Consider the following 20,882-nt stretch of genomic DNA (forward strand, 5'->3'; position numbering starts at 1 on the left):
TCACTCAGTATCTCTCTCACTCAGTAAATCTCTCTCTCAGTATCTCTCTTACTCAGTATTTCTCTCTCTCTCTCTCACTCAGTATCTCTCTCACTCAGTATTTCTTTCTCTCTCTCTCTCTCTCTCTCACTCAGTATCTCTCTCTCTCTCTCTGCAGTGTGTGTTGAGGAAGTTATTGTCCTCTCCCCTGTATTTGCTTCATGCAGTGTGTGTGTTTTCTGGCTTCACTCCCAGACCTGTGTGAGATTCAGCCTCTCGACGCTGTTTAACATTCAGATTGACTGGAGATGCTGCAGTGAGTCACTGTCAGGAGGATTCAATCTGGAATCAGACGTTGGGAGGTCAGCAATCATATGAAACTCCGTCTTTCTGTTCCTTCTTGAACACAGTCCGACCCAGAGAGATACACCAGGCAGCAAAGTCTCTTCCTCTTGGAACTCCCTCAACCACGATCAGGTAAACATGGTGACATTGAGCTTGTTTCTGATCTTATCTCCATGTTTTCACTGTCTCTGTAACTCCGAGTGAGGATTTCAAAGCAGGTGAGCAGCAGCGAGCCATGAATAATGTGAACATGTGAGCAGTTCAGTGACACCTGCGACATTGCTGCTGTTCATGCTCACAGACAGCAGCAGTGACTGATTGAAAGCACAGCACCAAATTAGATAGGGGGAGAGAGAGAGGAGGGAAGAGAGAAAGAGCGATAAAGAAGAAGACAAAGAGAGATAGTGAGTGTCAAACAGAGAAAGAGATGCAGACAGACACAGGAATACAGAGAGGGGGGGAGGTAGAGAGAATCATGGAGAAATAAGGAAGAGACAGAGAGAAAGAAGGAGAAATAGATAGAGAGAGAGGCTGCGAGACATGGAGTGAATGAGCAAGGCAGAGAGAGAATGAATGAATTGGGACAAGAAATGGACAGGGATATAATAAGTTCATTTTATAAAATGCCTGTAAAATTTCAATAGGCACGCCACAAGAGTAATTTATCAAATACAATTGACATTGACTCACATTCCTTAAAAGGAGGTATATATCAGATGACCAACCTCTTGGTTAAAGAGGTAGGTTTTAAGAGGAATGCAGATATCTGGGTGATCAGTGGGACTGGAGAAGATTACAGAGACAGGGAGGGGGCAAGACAATGGAGGGCTTGGAAAACTAGGATGTGAATTTTAAAATCAAGGCATTGTTTGACCAGGAGGCAGTGTAGGTCAAAGAGCACAGAGAGGCAGGGGAACGGGACTTGCTGCAAGTTAACACATGGGTAGAGAGTTTTGGATGACCTCAAGTTTCCAGAGGGTAGAATGAGGAAAAGCAGCCCGGAGTGTGCTGGACTCACCAAGGCTGAAGGAAACAAAGCCAATGGATATGGGTTTCTGCAGGAGATGATACAGCAGTGGAGAGCGACAATGTTGCTGAGGTGGAAAAATGCAGTCTGAATAAAATAGACAAAATGTTGGTTGGAAGCTTTGCTTAGAGTCAAGATGGCATGGTGGCACAGTGATTAACACTGCTGCCTCACAGCGCCAGTGACCCAGGTTCAATCCGATCTTGGGTGACTGGCTGTGTGGGTTGTGGTAGTCACCACTGATGTATAAATTGTACAAAGAGGATGTTGATCTAGGTGCTTTACGGTAAGGCCCCTGTACTACAGTACGGGGGTAGATTCCTGCCTGCTGGCTCCGCCCAGTAGGCAGAGTATAAATATGTGTGCTCCCAGTACAGCAGCCATTTCGTCAGCTGCTGTAGGAGGCCACACATCTCAGTGTAATAAAGCCTCGATTACATCCTACTCTCGTCTTTGTGTAATTGATCGTGCATCAATTTATTACACTGAGTTTTTCAGAAGATGGTCCTCCTCATCAAGTCTGCAGTTGCATCCGCAAGCAGACAACGCCAAAAAGGACTTTGAACATTGGCTAGCCTGTTTTGAAGCATACATCGGGTTTGCGCCAGACCCAATTCCAGAAGCTCAGAAACTCCAGATCCTTTACACGCGCCTGAGCTCCAACGTCTTTCCACTTATCCAGGACGCGCCGCCCTACGCAGAGGCCATGGCGCTACTGAAGGAAAACTACGCTCAGCGGACTAACACACTCTACGCCAGGCACCTTCTCTCCAAACGGCGTCAACTTCCCGGTGAGTCAGTGGAAGGTTTCTGGCGTGCCCTGCTCCCCCTAGTTAGAGACTGTGACTGTCAGGCTGATTCGGCCACGGAACACCCGAATTTGCTCATGAGAGACGCATTTGTTGCGGGCATAGGGTCTGACTACATCCGCCAGCGCCTCAAAGAGGAGGCCACGCTCGGCCTCGCGGCGAGCAAGAAACTAGCGCTTTCACTTACGGTTGCATCACGCAACCTTCAGGCCTATGCCCCCGACCGCGCCCCCCCCCCCCCCCCCCACTGTGCATCGTGGACTCCACAGACGGCCGCCCCATCGTGGACCCCATCAGCGACCGCCCTCAGCCAATCCCACGCCTGTGCCACGCGGCATCCAACCAACCCCGGGGGGCCCAAATGCTACTTCTGTGGGCAGTCAAAACACCCCCAACAGCGCTGCCCTGCGCGGAGCGCCCTCTGCAAGGCCTGTGGCAAGAAGGGACATTTCGCTTCAGTGTGCCAGGCCCGTTCAATCGCCGCTATTGTCCCGGCACCCCCCACGTGCAGCCAGTGGGTGCCGCCATCTTCCCCTCCTAGGACCACGTGCAGCCAGTGGACGCTGCCATCTTACCCGACTCAGGACCCATGCCGTCGGACACCTCATCCAGCCGCTCATCGCCTGCAACCGCCAACAACCAGCCGCGTCTCGCCTCGGTCACGATTGACCAGTCTCGACCACACAACCTCGCGACTGCTTCAACTAAAGTGAAGGTCAATGGACACGAGATCTCCTGCCTGCTGGACTCCGGGAGCACTGAGAGCTTCATCCACCCCGATACGGTAAGGCGCTGCTCCCTCGCGGTACACCCCGCTAACCAGAGAATCTCCCTGGCCTCCGGGTCCCACTCCGTGGCGATTCGGGGGTTCTGCATCGCCACTCTCACTGTCCAGGGCGTGGAGTTCAGCGGCTTCCGCCTCTACGTCCTCTCCAACCTCTGCGCTGCCTTGCTACTCGGCCTGGACTTCCAGTGCAACCTCCAGAGCCTAATCCTGAAATTCGGCGGGCCCCTACCACCCCTTACTGTGCGCGGCCTCGCAACCCTAAAGGTCGACCCACCTTCCCTATTTGCAAACTTAACCTCGGATTCCAAACCCGTCGCCACCAGGAGCAGACGGTACAGCGCCCAGAACAGGATCTTCATCAGGTCTGAAGTCCAGTGGCTGCTTCGGGAAGGCATCATCGAGGCCAGCAACAGGCCCTGGAGAGTCCAAGTGGTAGTGGTCAAAACTGGGGAGAAAAACAGGAAGGTCGTTGACTACAGTCAGACCATCAATCGGTACACGAAGCTCGACGCGTACCCCCTCCCACGCATATCTGATATGGTCAATCAGATTGCACAGTCCCGGGTCTTCTTGACAGTAGATCTGAAATCTGCCTACCACCAACTCCCCATCCGTAAGGCGGACCATCCATACACTACGTTTGAGGCAGACGGCTGCCTTTACCAATTTATTAGGGTTCCCTTCGGTGTCACCAATGGGGTCTCAGTCTTCCAACGGGAGATGGACCGAATGGTTGACCAGTACGGACTGCGGGCCACTTTCCCGTACCTGGACCATGTCACCATCTGCAGCGATGATCAGCAGGACCATGACGCCAACCTTGCCACATTTCTCCACACCGCCACTCTCCTTAACCTCACGTATAGCAAGTAGTGCGTGTTCAGCACAAACCGCTTAGCCATCCTCGGCTATGTGGTCCAGAACGGAGTTCTGGGGCCTGACCCCGATTGCATGCACCCCCTCATGGAACTCTCCCTCCCCCACTGCCCCAAGTCCCTCAAACGTTGCCTGGGGTTCTTTTCGTATTACGCCCAGTGGGTCCCAAACTATGCGGACAAGGCCCGCCCACTCATTCAATCCACTGTTTTTCCTCTGACGGCCGAGGCTCACCAGGCCTTTAACCGTATCAAGGCCGACATCGCCAAGACCACGATGCACGCGGTCGACGAGACGCTCCCCTTCCAAGTCGAGAGCGATGCATCAGACGTTGCTCTGGCCGCCACCCTCAACCAGGCAGGCAGGTCTGTTTTCATTCATTTCATTTTTTTTTCTTTTCCCGCACCCTCCATGCCTCCGAAATTCGGCACTCATCCGTCGAGAAAGAGGCCCAAGCCATCGTTGAGGCTGTGTGACATTAGAGGCATTACCTGGCCGGCAGGACATTCACTCTCCTCACTGACCAACGGTCGGTTGCCTTCATGTTTAATAACGCACAGTGGGGCAAGATCAAAAACGATAAAATCTTGAGGTGAAGGATCGAGCTCTCCACCTACAGCTACGAGATTTTGTATCACCCCAGTAAGCTCAACGAGCCCCCCGATGCCCTATCCCGAGGTACATGTGCCAGCGCACAAGTGGACCGACTCCGGACCCCGGACGACAACCTCTGTCACCCAGGGGTCACACGTTTTTACCATTTCATCAAGGCCCGCAATCTGCCCTACTCCATCGAGGAAGTCAGGGCTGTCACCAGAGACTGCCAGGTCTGCGCGGAGTGTAAACCGCATTTCTACCAGCCAGACCGTGCGCGCCTGGTGAAGACCTCCCGCCCCTTTGAACGCCTCAGTGTGGACTTCAAAGGGCCCCTCCCCTCCACCAACTGCAACACGTACTTTCTCAGTGTGGTTGATGAGTATTCCCGATTCCCCTTTGCCGTCCCATGCCCCGACATGACGTCTGCCACCGTCATCAAAGCCCTCAACACGACCTTCGCTCTGTTCGGCTTCCCCGCCTACGTCCACAGCGACCGGGGATCCTCATTTATGAGCGATGATCTGCGCCAATACCTGCTCAACAGGGGCATTTCCTCGAGCAGGATGACCAGCTACAACACCAGGGGAAACGGGCAGGTGGAGCGGGAGAATGGGACGGTCTTGAGGGCCATCCAACTGGCCCTACGGTCCAGAAATCTCCCGGCCTCCCGCTGGCAGGAGGTCCTCCCCGACGCACCTCACTCCATTCGGTCGCTCCTGTGAACCACGACTAATGAAACCCCCCATGAACGTCTCTTTGCCTTCACTAGGAAGTCCACCTCCGGGGTTTCGCTCCCGACATGACTGGCAGCTCCAGGACCCGTTTTCCGTAGACACGCTCAACTCCACAAGGCAGACCCGTTGGTTGAGAGGGTACAGCTACTTCATGCCAACCCGCAGTATGCCTATGTAGCGTACCTCGACGGCCGCCAAGACACAGTCTCCCTCAGGGACTTGGCACCAGCTTGTTCCACCCCCCCTGCCCCTCCGACCTGGCGCCCCCCCCCCCCCCCCCCCCCCCCCCGGCGCACCCACCGCAACCCCCGCTCCAGGACAATCCGTCCTCCCCTTGCTCACACCCGGGGATGAAGAGGATTTCGACATGCTCCCGGAGTCACCGAGGACCAAGCCGCCACCGGAGTCGCCACCAGCACTGCGGCGCTCTCACCGACAGATCAAGGCACCGGACCGCCTGAATTTGTAAACTTATCTGTACTTTTAAAACACAACTTTCTGTATATAGTTCTCCACCACCCCCGCCGGACTCATTTATTTAACAGGGGGTGAATGCGGTAGTCACCACTGATGTATATATTGTATATATAAGATGTTGATATAGGAGCTTTACAGTAAGGCCCCTGCACTACAGGTACGGGGGTAGATCCCTGTCTTCTGGCTCCGCCCAAGAGGCGGAGTATAAATATGTGTGCTCCCAGTACAGCAGCCATTTCGTCAGCTGCTGTAGGAGGCCACACATCTCAGTGTAATAAAGTCTTGATTACAATCTACTCTCGTATTTGTGTAATTGATCGTGCATCATGGGTTTCCTCCGGGTGCTCTGGTTTCCTCCCACAGTCTACAAATGTGCAGATTAGGTGGGGTTATGGGGACAGGACAGAGGAGTGGGCCTTGGCAAGGTGCTCATTCGGAGGGTTGGCGCAGACTCAATGGGCTGAATGGCCTCTTTCTGCACTGTAGGGTTTCTATGATGACTCCCGGTTTGTCTGGTTGAAGCTCAGAGGGATGACGCCAATGGTGGGGAAGCAGAGTTTGGAGTGGGGACCAAAGCAACAACCTCGGTCTTCCCAATATTTAATTGGAGGAAATTTCTGCTCATCCATTACTAGGTGTCGGATAAATGTTCTGATAATTTAGCAACAGAGGAGTGGAGAGATGTAATGGTGAGGTAGAGCTGGAGGCTGTCAGTATACACCTGGAGACTAACGCTGTGTTTTAGAATCATGTCACCCAGGGGCAACGTGTAGATGAGAAATAGGAGGAAAACAAGGCTAGATTCCTGTGGGGACTCCATAGGTAACGGGGCAAGAGCAGGAAGAGAAACCCTTGCCAGAGATTCTCTGGCTGAGATAAGCCTGATTAGAATGGGACATGGTCAGAGGAGTCCCACCCAACTGAATAACGGTGAAGAGATGTTAGAAAACGATGCTGTTGTCACCGTGTGGACAGATTGTGAAGCGCAAGGATCGTCCTCATCACGGTGCCCCACAAGGCTGTGGCCTTAGCCCCCTACTAGACTCCTTATACACCTATGACTGTGTGGCTAAATTCCCCTCCAACTCGATTTTCAAATTTGCTGATGACACCACCGTAGTGGGTCAGATTTCAAACAATGACGAGACAGAGTACAGGAATGAGATAAAGAATCTGGTGAACTGGTGCGATGACAATAATCTCTCCCTCAATGTCAGCAAAACGAAGGAGATTGTCATTAACTTCAGGAAGCATAGAGGAGAACATGCCCCTGTCTACATCAATGGGAACGAAGTAGAAAGGGTCGAGAGCTTCAAGTTTTTAGGTGTCCAGATTATCAACAACCTGTCCTGTCCCCCCATGCCAACACTATAGTTAAGAAAGCCCACTAATGACTCTACTTTCTCAGAAGACAAAGGAAATTTGGCTCGTCAGCTACGACTCTCACTAACTTTTACAGATGCACCATAGAAAGCATTCTTTCTGGTTGTATGGTATGGTTCCTGCTCTGCCCAAGATCGCAGGAAACTACAAAAGATCGTGAATGTAGCCCAGACCACCACGCAAATCCGCCTCCCATCCATTGACTCTGTCAACAATTCCCGCTACCTCGGAAAGGCAACCAGCATAATTAAGGACCCCACGCTAATTAAGGACCCCACGCACCCTGGACATACTCTCTTCCACCTTCTTCCATCAGGAAAAAGATACAAAAGTTTGAGGTCACGTACCAACCGACTCAAGAACAGCTTCTTCCCTACTGCCATCAGACTTTTGAATGGACCTACCTCGTATTAAGTTGATCTTTTCTCTACACCCTAGCTATGACTGTAACATTACATTCTGTATTCACTCCTTCTTTCCCTATGTACGGTATGCGTTGTCTGCATAGCATGCAAGAAACAATATTTTCACTGTATACTAATACATATGACAATAATAAATCATAGATACATAGATACATAGAAGATAGGAACAGAAGGAGGCCTTTTGGCCCTTCGAGCCTGCTCAGCCATTCATCACGATCATGGCTGATCATCCAACTCAATAGCTTAATCCTGCTTTCTCCCCATAGCCTTTGATCCCATTATCCCCAAGTGCTATATCCAGCCGCCTCTTGAATATATTCAAAGTTTTAGCATCAACTACTTCCTGCGGTAATCAAATCAAATCAAATCAAAAGGACGGAAGGTTTATCTTTATATCAGTGACACAAGGTCTCATTTGGGAATTTAATAACAGCCATTCTAGTGGGAGGAGATGATTGCAGTGATGCAAACATGGAGTCCCAGGAAAGACGGGAATGAATTTGGGAAGTGGAACTTTGAGGAGGAAAGGGAGTTTGAGGGGAGTTCGGAGATTGCGAAAACAGAGAAGTCCAAGGTGTGTTTTTGAGAAGGGGGCGATGCCGGCAGTGAGAGGAGGAGTGTACCTACAGAAAGAGAACTGAGCATGAACTGACATGGGAACTGAAAGGAGAAGACATACCTTTTTTATTAATAAATGTTTTTTATTGGGTTTTTGAACAAAGTATATTTACAGTTATGTACACAGAATTAAACATATATATAGAAGAGAAGAGAGAAAAAAAACCTGGTAGGATATTGTGCACTAGCTCAACAACAGCAACTCTGTACAGTTAGCAATATTATTTTTAACAAATAAATAGGCACCTGTTTGGTGGGGGGGCGGAGGGGGGGGGACCTGGGGAGGTACATATACATTTGGGTGCCGGAGAAACCCTTACATTAGTTATGTCCAATACAGAGAGGGCAATATGAGAATGGATCTGGTGTGGGTGTTGTTACTTGCTTCTCCTGGACGGTTTTCGCTACCGTTGTCGTCGCGCGTTCCCCTCCGCTTCGGCCATTCGTCCCGTCTTTCGCCCGTATTTTCCTTGCTCTCTGTTAATGTACTTGCCGAGTTTGTTGTCGTTTCCTGTGCTCTCCTTCCGGCTATCATTCCCTTGCCTCCCCCTCCCCCTCTCTGGTTCCCCTCTATTGTTTCCTGCCTTCTCCTTCTTCCCTCTCCCCCCCCCCCTCGCCCCTTCTGCCTCCCTTCCCCCTCCCCTTCTCCTTTGGTTCACCTTTCTTTTCTCTTAGGTTTAGCTGTTTCCCCCCCACCCCGGTCTATCCCTCCCACACACGCCTTGGCTACTTTCTCCTGATTCTTGGCAACCTGGCTATTCTTCTGCTTGTTCGTTGGCCACAAACAGGTCCCGGAACAATTGGGTGAATGGCTCCCATGTTCTGTGGAAGCCGTTGTCCGACCCTCGGATGGAGAATTTGATTTTCACCATTTGGAGAGATTTTGAGAGGTTGGACAGCCAGTCTGCAGCTTTGGGTGGTGCTGCTGACTGCCAGCCGAACAGGATTCTCCGGCGGGCGATCAGGGAGGCAAAGGCAAGGGCGTCCGCCCTCCTCCCCAGGAATAGATCTGGGGAGGGAAGTGGGGCTGGTCAAGGTGAGGGATTTGTATTTGGAGGAAGGGTTCGCCAGTCTGGAGGAGCTAAGGGGGAGGGTAGAGCTGCCGACGGGTGGTGAGTTCAGCTTTCCACAAGTTAGGGGCTTTGCACGAAAGGTCTGGAAGGGGTTCCCTAGATTGCCGGGATACACCCTGCTGGAGCGACTGCTGCTTCTGGATGTGGAAGGGGAGGGAAGAATTGGGGATATATATAAGTGGCTGGGGGAGCAGGGAGGCGAGCGGGTGGTGAAGATCAAGGAGAAATGGGAAGCGGAGTTGGGAATGGAGATCAATTGGGGAGTATGGAGTGAGGCACTGCAAAGGTTAAACGGGACCTCCGCTTGTGTAAGGATGAGCCTGATATAGTTTAAGGTGCATATGACTCGGGCGAGAATGAGTGGGTTCTTTCAGGGGGTAGCAGATGAGTGTGAGAGGTGTGGACGGGGGCCAGCGAATCATGCGCACATGTTTTGGGGTTGTGAAAAATTGGGAAGATTCTGGGGCGGGAATGTTCTCGGTCTTAGCCAGGATAGTGGAGGAGGGAGTGGACCCGGACCCTTTGGTGGCGATATTTGGGGTTTCAGAGAAGCCGGAGCTCATGGAGAGGAGGAAGGCCGATGTCGTGGCCTTCGCCTCTCTGATTGCACAGCGGCGAATTTTGCCGGAGTGGCGGTCGGCATCGCCACCGGGGGTAGCAGCATGGTTGGGTGACCTTTACGACTTCCTGCGGTTAGAGAAGGTAAAGTATGAGTTAAGGGGCTCAGCAGGGGAGTTTGAGAAAAGGTGGGGGATGTTTGTAACCATGTTTGAGGAGCTGTTCGTCGCGGGGAGGACTGGGATGGGGGGAGGGATGATGGGGACGGGGGGTGAAAAAGGAGGAAAATCTGTACAAACTGTATGGTTGATTGTTGGGAAGAATGTTTCTCGGGGTGTATATTTTCTGTAACTACTTTGATACAAGTTTGAATAAAATACGTTTTTTTAAAAAGGAATAGATCTGGCTGATCGGATACCCCGAAGACCGCCACTTTCGGGTATGGATCCACCCCCATCCCCACCACTTTAGACATTGCCTCAAAGAAGGCTGTCCAGTACCCCGCAAGTCTGGGGCAAGACCAGAACATGTGGGCGTGGTTGGCCGAACTTCGTTGGCACCGCTCACATCTATCCTCCACCTCCGGGAAGAACCTACTCATTCGGGTTCTTGTTAAGTGGGCTCTATGTACCACTTTTAGTTGCGTCAGGTTGAGCCTTGCGTACGTGGAGGTGGAGTTGACCCTGTGCAGTGCTTCACTCCAGAGTACCCACCATATTTCAATCCGCAGGTCTTCCTTCCATTTCTTTCTTGTTGCGTCCAGTACGGTGTCGACACTTTCTACCAGTCGGTCATACATGTCGCAACAGTTCCCTTTATCTAGGATGCTAGCGTCCAGTAACTCTTCCAGTAATGTCTGTCATGGCAGTTGTGGGTACGTCCTTATCTCCTTTCATAGGAAGTTTTTGAGTTGCAGGTACCTGAGCTCGTTCCCCCTGGCTAGCTTGAATTTCTCTGTCAGTTCGTCCATTGTTGCGATCCTGCCGTCCGTATATAGGTCCCTAACTGTCAGTGTCCCTCCGTCTTGTCCCCACTTTTTAAAGGTGGCGTCAGTCAGCGCTGGTGTGAACCTATGGTTGTAGCAGATGGGAGCTTTTTTCGACATTTTGGTCAGGCCAAATTGCTGCCGTAGCTGGTTCCAGGACTGGAGGGTGGCTATCACCACCGGGCTGCTGGAGTGTTTTTTGGGTGGGGATGGGAGTGCCACCGTGGCGAGGGCCCGGAGGGAGGTCCCCTTACAGGAGGCCTCCTCCGCACGCACCCACTCGGCCTCTGGCTCCTTGATCGCTCGGCTGTCGCCGCCCAGTGGTAGAATTGTAGGTTTGGGAGGGCTAGACCCCCCTGGATTTTGTTTTTTGTCGGACCTTCTTTGGGATCCTAGCATTCTTCCCCCCCGCCCCCATACGAACGCCATGATTAGTTTGTCTAGTGCTTTGAAAAAGGTCTTGGGGATATAGATCAGGATTGATCTAAGTAGGAAGAGGTGCCTAGCAACACGTTCATTTTGATCGTCTGTGTCATAATATCCACTCATGTATAGAATGAGATGCAGACCGGCAATGATTGACACACAGGATAACCAATGAACACACACGACACATAACAACCAATCACCAGACAGGACACCACCACTATAAAGCACACAAGGCATTAAGACTCTCCCTCTCTCGACAGGACACAGCTACTGAGATAGTAAGAGTGCACAAGCCAGTGAGCACTATCACCATGAGGTAGAGAGTTAGTCTGGTCAAGCCAGTAGGAGGTTATCAGTTAGATTGATAGAGTGTCAACTCACAGCAGACTATGTACAGCAATCAGTAGGTTCAATAAAACAGTGTTGGACCATCTCCTGTGTCAGAAGCCTGTTTCTAGTTTCACTGCATCCAGGTGCAGTCAACGTTGAACCAACTTACTTAACACATCAGTCTGGACCTCCCCGCGAGGGAGAGTGGGAGTGTGCTCCATCTTTGCAGGTCCTTTTTTACTTCCTCTGTCAGACTGGTGAGGTTCCATTTGTGGATCTCTTTCCAGTCATGGGCTATTTGGATCCCCAGGAAGCGGAATTTGTGTCGGGCTTGTTTAAACGGCAGTCCCGTTAGTGCTGCCCCCTCTACTTGTGGGTGTACCGGGAAGATCTCGCTTTTGCTCATGTTGAGTTTGTAGCCAGAGAAGGCGCCAAACTCTTTCAGGAGTGCGATGATTCCATCCATGCTGCTTTGTGGGTTCGAGATGTAAAGGAGCAGGTCATCTGCATAGAGTGGGACTCTGCTCTCTGCCGCCCCTTTGAATCCCCCTCCAGCTTTTTGCTGCTCCGAGAGCAATTGCTAATGGTTTGATCGCTAGAGCGAACAGCTGCGGGGTCAGTGGGCATCCTTGTCTGGTGCCCCTGTGCAGCTGGAAGTATCGGGAGTTGGTGTTGTTGATCCGCACGCTCGCCATGGGAGCGTTGTATAGGAGCTTTACCCATGAGGTGAATCCTGTTCCAAGCCCAAACCGCTCCAGTACCTCTACGAGGTACTTCCATTCAACCCTGTCAAAGGCCTTTTCTGTGTCCAGGGAGACGATCACCTCTGGTATTCTCTCCCCGGATGGGGTCATTATCACGTTTAGCAGGCGCCTGATGTTCGAGGTTAGCTGTCTACCTTTGACAAAGCCCGTCTGGTCCTTTGCGACCACCTCTTGGACGCAGTCCTCTAGCCTTTTGGCTAGGATTTTGGCCAGTATTTTAGCATCTGCGTTCAGCAGTGAGATGGGTCTGTATCACCCACATTCCTTTGGGCCTTTATCTTTCATAGGTATCAGCGAGATTGAGGCCTGTGCTAGCGTGGGTGGCAATGTGCCCCTAGCGAGCGAGTCTGTGAACATCTCTCGCAGGTGCGGGGCCAGTGCTATCGCAAATTTTTTGCAGAAGTCCGCCGGGAACCCGTCTGGTCCCAGTGCCTTCCCCGCCTGCATGGAGCTAATGCTGTCCATGATCTCTCCCAGTGCTAGTGGTACTTCCAGGCCCCGTTTTCTGCCCTCCCCCACAACTGGTATGCCCAGTCCATCAAGGAACCGTTTCACCCCAGACTCCCCCGTTGGGGGCTCTGAGGTGAACAGCCCTTGGTAGAAGGCCTTGAAGGTTTTGTTAATCTTTTCGGCTTCTGTTTCTAATGTGCGTCTGGTATCCCTGATTTGTGCAATTTCTCTGGTTGCTGCCTGCTTTCTCAGCTGGTGTGCCAACAGGCGGCTGGCTTTGTCTCCGTGTTCGTATAGGGTCCCACGTGCCTGGCGGAGTTGGTGCACTGCTTTCCTGATGGAGAGCAGATCTAAGTTCCTTTGTAGCTCTTTCCTCTCCGCCAGAAGCTCTACGGTCGGGGCCTTGGAGTATTTACGGTCTACCTCCAGTTTGGAGTCGACCAGCTGCTGCCTAGCCGCTGTTTCCTCCCTATCTCTTCGTGCTTTGAAAGCGATGATTTCCCCTCTTAGTACGGCCTTTAGCGCTTCCCAGTACGTGGAGGGTGAGACCTCCCCGTTTTGGTTGTTCTCCGTGTATTCTGCTATGGCTTGCGATATCTTTTCGTTGAAGGCCTTGTCTGCTAGTAGGGCAATGTCCAACCGCCATGTGGGACGTTGGGCCCTGCCCACCTCCAGCCTCACGTCCATGTAGTGTGGAGTGTGGTCGGATATCACAATTGTGAAGTATTCCACTTTGCCTAGCCCCGGAAGCACCGTTTTCCCCACCACAAATAAGTCAATTCTGGTGTATACGTTGTTACTGGGGAGAAGAAGGAGAACTCCTTCTCCCCTGGGTGGATGAACCTCCAGGGGTCCACCGCTCCCACCTGTTCCATAAAGTGACCGAGTTCCTTTGCCATGCTTGAGGTTTTCCCCGTCTTGGGGTTCGATCTGTCAGTCGTTGGGTCCTGTACACAGTTGAAGTCCCCCCCCCCCATGATTAGCTGGTGCGTCGCTATGTCAGGGATTTTTGCCATGATCTTTTTGATGAAGCTCGGGTCATCCCAGTTGGGCACGTACACATTAACTAGTACTACCGGTGCCCCATCCAGGGTCCCACTAACCATGACGTACCGTCCCCCTGGGTCGGCAACCGCCTTTGTCGCCCTAAACATCGTCCTCTTGCCGATCAGTATTGCCACCCCCCTGGCCCTTGTTCCATAGCAGGATTGGTAGGTCTGTCCCACCCAGCCCTTTCTTACCTGCAGTCGGTCCTGTTCTCTCAGGTGTGTCTCTTGGAGGAAGACTATATCGGCTTTCATGTTTCTTAGGTGGGTGGGGACACTGGATCTTTTCACTGGGATGTTGAGTCCCCTTACGTTGCAGGTGACAATCTGGTGGGGGGCTTCTGTCCCCCTGCTCCAGTGGGATTAACCATACTTACCTTTTGTATGCGCCCCTGCACTCTGGGGTTTCCCTTTGGTTTTTTGTTTGGTTTTTTAAAATATATTTATTCAAGTTTTTCAACAAATTTTCAACAAAACCAACCCCCCCAACAAAAAGAAAGCAACAAGAACACAAGTAGAAATTATACATTGGATTTCCCCCATATACAGTAACCCCCCATATAACAGTAAAAAGCACAAATAGGGGGAAAAAAAACACCTTAACCGAAACACCACCCCAAGATAACCCCCCCCCCCACACCCCTGGGCTGCTGCTGACCTCCTCCTGACGCTCCGCGAGATAGTCTCGGAACGGTTGCTACCGCCTGAGGAACCCCTGCACAGACCCTCGTAAGGCAAACTTTATCCTCTCCAGCTTGATGAACCCTGCCATGTCATTGATCCAAGCTTCCACACTAGGGGGCTTTGCATCTTTCCATAGTAGCAAAATCCTCTGCCGAGCTACCAGGGACGCAAAGGCCAGAATACCGGCCTCTTTCGCCTCCTGCACTCCTGGCTCGTCCGATACCCCAAATAATGCTAATTCCCAGCTCGACTTGACCCGGGCATTCACCACCTTGGACATAGTCCTCGCAAAACCCATCCAGTGCTGGGCACGACCAGAACATGTGGTCGTGATTTGCCGGGCTCCCCGAGCACTTCCCACATCTGTCCTCCACCCCAAAGAACCTACTCAACCTCGCCCCTGTCATTTGCGCTCTGTGAGTAACCTTATTAGGCTGAACCTGGCGCAAGAGGAGGAAGAATAGACCCGACTCAGGGCATCAGCCCACAGACCCTCATCTATCTCCTCCCCAAGCTCCTCCTCCCACTTGCCCTTTAACTCCTTCAAGAGGCCTCCTCCTCTTCCTGCAGCTCCTGATAAATCGCCAAAACCTTGCCTTCTCCAACCCATACACCCGAAATCACCCTGTCCTGAATCCCACATGCTGGAGGAGCGGGAATTCCCTCACCTGCCGCCTCACAAACGCCCTCACTTGCATGTACCTAAAAGAGTTTCCTGGGGGTAATCCAAACTTCTCCTCCAACGCCCCTAGGCTCGCAAACGTCCCATCGATGAACAGGTCCCCCATTCTTCTAATCCCTGCCAGATGCGAGCTCCGAAACCCCCCATCCATCCTTCCCGAGACGAACCGATGATTCTCCCGAATCGGGGACCAACTCGAAGCTCCCACCTCGCCCCTGTGTCGCCTCCACTGCCCCCAGATCTTCAGCGTCGCCGCCACCACCGGACTCGTGGTGTACCTTGTTGGCAAGAGCGGCAGCGGTGCCGTCACCAGCGCCCTCAGGCTCGTGCCCACACAGGTCGCCATCTCTAACCTCTTCCACGCCGCCCCCTCTCCCTCCATTACCCACTTATGGAATATCGCCACATTGGCTGCCCAATAATAGCCACACAGATTCGGCAGTGCCAGCCCCCCCCCCCCCTGTCCCTGCTACGCTCCAGAAACACTCTCTTCACCCTCAGGGTCTTATTCGCCCACACAAATCCCATGATGCTCCTGCTTACCTGTTTGAAAAAGGCCTTGGGGATCAAAATGGGAAGGCACTGGGACACAAAGAGAAACCTCAGAAGGACCGTCATTTTTACCGACTGCACCGTACCCGCCAGTGAGAGTGGCAGCATATCCCACCTTTTAAAATCCTCCTCCATCTGCTCCACCAACCGCGTCAAATTAAGCTTGTGCAGGGCCCCCCAACTCCTAGCTACTTGGATCCCCAGGTACCGAAAGCTCCTTTCCTCCCTCTTCAGCGGTAACTCGTCTATCCCCCTTCCCTGGTCCCCTAAGTGCACCACAAAGAGCTCACTCTTCCCTACGTTGAGTTTATACCCCGAAAAGTCCCCAGACTCCCTAAGGATCCGCATAACCTCCGCCATCCCCTCCACTGGATCCGCCACATACAACAACAGGTCATCGGCATACAACGACACCCGGTGTTCTTCTCCCCCCCGGACAGTCCCCTCCATTTCCTAGACTCCCTCAGTGCCATGGCCAGCGGCTCAATTGCCAGTGCAAACAACAAGGGGGATAAGTTCCCCCGGTACAGCCGAAAGTACTCCGACCTCCGCTGGTTCGTAGCCACACTCGCCACCGGGGCTCTATATAGCAGTCTGACCTAACTGATGAACCCCTCCCCGAACCCAAACCTCCGCAACACTTCCCAAATATACTCCCACTCCACCCAATCAAAGGCCTTCTCCGCGTCCATAGCTGCCACTACCTCCGCTTCCCCCTCCACCAAGGGCATCATAATCACATTGAGGAGCCTCCGCACATTTGTGTTTAGCTGCCTACCCTTCACGAATCCCGTCTTGTCCTCCTGAATCACCCCTGGGACACAGTCCTCAATTCTCATAGCCAGCACCTTCGCCAGCAACTTCGCGTCAACATTGAGGAGCGAGATCGGTCTATACGACCCACATTGCAATGGATCCTTGCCCCACTTCAAGATCAAAGAAATCAGCGCCCTGGACATTGTCGGGGGCAAGATCCCCTCCTGCCTCGCCTTATTAAAAGTCCTCACTAGCAACGGGCCCAGCAGGTCCACGTATTTCCTATAAAATTCAACCGGGAACCCATCTGGCCCCGGGGTCTTCCCCGCCTGCATGTTCCCCAATCCTTTAACCAGCTCCTCCAGCCCAATTGGCACCCCCAAACCAGCCACCTGCTCCTCCTCCACCCTCGGGAACCTCAGCTGATCTAGGAATTGTCGCATCCCCTCCTCCCAGCTAGGGGCTCAGACCTGTACAGATCCCCATAGAAGTCCCTAAATACCTTGTTTCTTCTCACCGCACTCCGCACCGTATTCCCCCCTCTATCCCTAACTCCACCAATCTCCCTCGCTGCCTCCCTCTTACGGAGCTGGTGTGCCAGAATCCGACTCACCTTCTCCCCATACTCATAAACCGCCCCCTGCGCTTTCCTCCACTGTGCCTCTGCTTTCCCCGTAGTCATCAGGTCGAATTCCATCTGGAGGTTCCGTTGTTCCCTAAGTAGCCCCTCCTCAGGGGCCTCTGCATAACTCCTGTCCACCCTTAAAATCTCCCCCACCAACCTCTCCCTCTCCCTCCTCTCTCTCTTCTCCCTGTGGGCCCTCATGGAGATTAGCTCTCCTCTGACCACCGCCTTCAGCGCTTCCCAGACTACCCCCACCTGCACCTCCCCGTTGTCATTGGCCTCCAAGTATCTTTCAGGCATCATCCCAATTCAGGGCATATACGTTCACCAGTCCACCCGCATCCCCTGCAACCTGCATTAGGCTGAGAAAGGGATGGGTAGGGCAGGTCTTTCATTCAGGGCTGGATGCGAAGAACAGAGGGCTTGCAATACTGGTGGGGAAGCGGGTGTCGTTCGAGGCACTGAATATTGTAGCGGATAATGGAGGTCACCATCACATAGCGACCTCCATTATCCGCTACAATATTCAGTGCCTCGAACGACACCCGCTTCCCCACCAGTATTGCAACCCCTCTGTTCTTCGCATGCAACCCTGAATGAAAGACCTGCTCTTCCCATCCCTTTCTCAGCCTAACCTGATCTGCCACCTTCAGATGTGTCTCCTGGAGCATAACCACGTCTGCCTTCAGTCCCTTTAAGTGCACAAACACCCGGGCCCTCTTGACCGGCCCGTTCAGGCCCCTCACATTCCAAGTTATCAGCCGGATCGAGGGGCTACTCCCCCCCCCCGCCCCCCCCCCTCCCCCCCCACACACACACACTCCCCCCACACCCCCCATGCCGGCTAGCCATCTCCTTTGCTAGGCCAGCCACGTGCCCGCGCCTCCCGCACCCTCCAGTACCCCAGGCGGCGGTCTCCCGCCCCGACCACCTCTCCTACTTCCAGCACCCCTTTGGCCAATGCAGCAGCAACCCAGTTCCCCCCCTCCCCCGCCCCACCCTCCCCCCGCTGGATCCTCATCTAGCCATTTTGCTACCCCATGACACTCCCGTAAGTCAGCTGACTCCTGCTGACCCCGGCCTCTCCCGCCATTCCATCGACCCCCCAGTGTGAGAGCCCCCCACCCCTTGGCCGTCAGTGTGTGCTCCTCTCCAGCACTGCCCTTCCCCCCCCGGCCCCGCCCCCATATTTCTCTAGCGCGAAAAAGCCCGTGCTTTCCTGAGCCGGCCCCGCCCCCTCTGGCGCAGTTCCTTTTCGCGGCCTTACCCCAACTCCCCATCCCCGGGCCTCCTCCCCCCCTCTTCCTCCGCTGGGCCCTGCCCTCCAACACCGACGTCCACACTCTCCCACAGACCCCACATCAAATCCATTCACCCACCCCCACCCAGCACCGAAACAAAAGAACATTCCCCAAACGCAGTAAACACAGTGAACATGCCCCCACGAGTTTGAGTCCAACTTTTCAGCCTGGATAAAGTTCCATGCCCCATCAGGCGTTTCAAAATAGTGGTGCCGATCTTGGAACGTGACCCACAATCGCGCTGGCTGCAGCATCCCGAACTTCACCCCCTTCCTTTGGAGAACCGCCTTAGCCCGGTTAAAACCAGCTCTCTTCTTAGCCACCTCCGCACTCCACATCCTGGTAAATACGGATCTCCGTGTTCTCCCACCTGCTGCTCCGCTCTTTTTTGGTCATTCTCAGGACACACTCTCTGTCCATAAAGTGGTGGAACCTCACCACTACAGCCCTTGGTGGCTCGTTGGCTTTGGGTCTCCTTGCCAGGACCCGATGAGCCCCATCTAGCTCCAGGGGCCTCGGGAAAGCTCCCGCGCATATCAGCGAATTAAGCATCGTGCTCATATATGCCCCGGCATCGGGCCCCTCCACTCCTTCAGGGAGACCCAGAATCCGAAGATTCTTCCTCCTCGACCTATTCTCCAGGTCCTCAAATCTTTCCGCCCACCTCTTGTGCAGCGCCTCGTGCGCCTCCACCTTCACCACCAGGCCCAAGATCTCGTCCTCGTTCTCCGAAGCTTTTTGCCACACCTCCTGGATCGCCGCCCCTTGGGCCCTCTGGGTCTCCATTAGCTTCTCAATCGCCGCCTTCATTGGCGCCAGCATTTCTGTCTTCAGCTCCGCAAAGCAGCGTTTAAGAAACTCCTGCGACCACTGCGCCCATGCTGCTTGGACTCCAACCGCCGCCATCTTGCTTTTCCTCCCTTGCACTTTCTGCTGCACCAGGATCACTTTTTTGACCGCTCCACTCCTGGTCCAATCCATATAATGTCGGGGGAACTGTGCTGTCACCTTCCCACACTGGGAGCCGTTGAACAATTGCCGTTGGGGCCCCTCTGAAGAGCCCAAAAGTCCATTCCTGATGGGAGTTGCCGTATGTGCGACCGACCTAGGCATAGCCACAACCGGATTCGGTTTCCCTTTGTTAGCGGTCCGTCCAAGATGGCCGCTGTCATTGCTCTCTCCTTACAGTCGGGTCCCTGCGCTCCGGGGTTTCCCTTTGTCCAGGGGGCACCCAACCTGGCCGCCCCAATGTTGCATCCGCCACGTGGGTCTGCCCCTGCATTCCGGGGTCTCCCTTTGTCCCAGGGGCACCCATCATGGCCGCCCACAGTACGTCCACCACGTGGGTAGTTGTGGTATTATCAGGTATTGCAGCACCCGAGAGGCTGAAGTTCCATTGGTCAAACCTGGGGGTTTACCATTGGCTGTATAGTATGTAGCTCCACCCAGATAGGCAGGATATAAGAGTCAGTGCCGTCCCAGCAGCCCTCATTCTGTACCTGAGCTGCTGGGGAACAGTTCTAGTCAATTAAAGCCTCCAGTTATGCTTTAACCTCGTCTTTGCAGGAATTGATCGTGTATCAATTTAATAGACTACACTTAAGCAGAGAAGATGGATCTCCGAATCAAGCCGGAGTGTCTGCAACTCAGTCCCCACGCGGCGAACTCAGCGGCGATTTTCAAGCACTGGCTGGCGTGTTTCAAAGGCTACCTCGAGACAGCTGGAGGCAAACCCTCGGGGGAGCAGAAACTGCATCTCCTGCACTCAAGGGTAAGCCCTGGGATCTACACCCTCATCGAGGAGGCGGAAGACTTTGATGCAGCAATCGAACTTTAAAAGGACATTATATCCGCCCAGTAAATCAGGTCTACGCACGTCGCCTGCCTGCAACGAGACGACAAAGCCCCGGGGAATCGTTGGAGGAGTTCTACCGCGCGCTACTGGTGCTGGGCAGAAGCTGTGGCTGCCCGCAAGTTTCGGCGAGTGACCACACTGATGCGCAATCAATTACACTTAAGACAAAGTGATTCCATAACTGAAGGCTTTAATCTGCTAGAACCTTTTCCCCAGCAGCTTCGATACAGAAAGTGAAGGCTGCTGGGACGGCACCATCTCTTATACCCCGCCTTCAGGATGGCCAGCGTTAATAGTCGCTTTTAGCATGGTATGACCAGGTATGGAGGTACCGTGATGTCGAAGTTATGTACAAAGTGTTCATGGTGCAGCAATCAGTCGATCGGGCGGCCTGGTCGTCCTTCTGGAGCGTCTGGGCTTCGGCGGTGATTCTGACGAGGGTCCCGGCGGTTGCGACTCCGGGAGCGTGGTGTCGTCCTCCCTGGCAGCTTCGTCACCCCTAGGCGGCGCTGTAGGGGCAAATGATTGACAGGGAGGTAGGGCGCCTGTAGGGGGCGTCGGTGGGTGGTCGTGCCTAGGCAGGAGCGGCGGGAGTACTGACCCTCCAGTGAGGTGCTGTGGGGGAGGTGGGGGTGGGGGCAATGGTTTGGGTGCGCGTGGGGTTCCGGCGGACACCAGGTCCCGAAGAGAGACTATCTTGCCGGCCGTCAGGGAACGCCACGTAGGCGTACTGGG

The 20,882-nt window shown here is 53.5% G+C and overlaps 1 protein-coding gene across 1 annotated transcript in view; it reads left to right on the forward strand.

Moving 5' to 3' along the window:
• Positions 1–316: 316 nt before the first annotated feature.
• The window catches only part of LOC140428794 (E3 ubiquitin-protein ligase RNF182), a 33,531-nt gene continuing 12,965 nt past the window's right edge, over positions 317–20,882 (forward strand). Inside the window, exon 1 of the mRNA XM_072515482.1 lies at positions 317–456. The gene's annotated coding sequence lies outside the window, so the exon portion shown is untranslated. The remainder of the gene's footprint in view (positions 457–20,882) is intronic.

This window comes from Scyliorhinus torazame, chromosome 8 (assembly GCF_047496885.1).
Source record: "Scyliorhinus torazame isolate Kashiwa2021f chromosome 8, sScyTor2.1, whole genome shotgun sequence".
NCBI classification, from domain to species: Eukaryota; Metazoa; Chordata; class Chondrichthyes; order Carcharhiniformes; family Scyliorhinidae; genus Scyliorhinus; species Scyliorhinus torazame.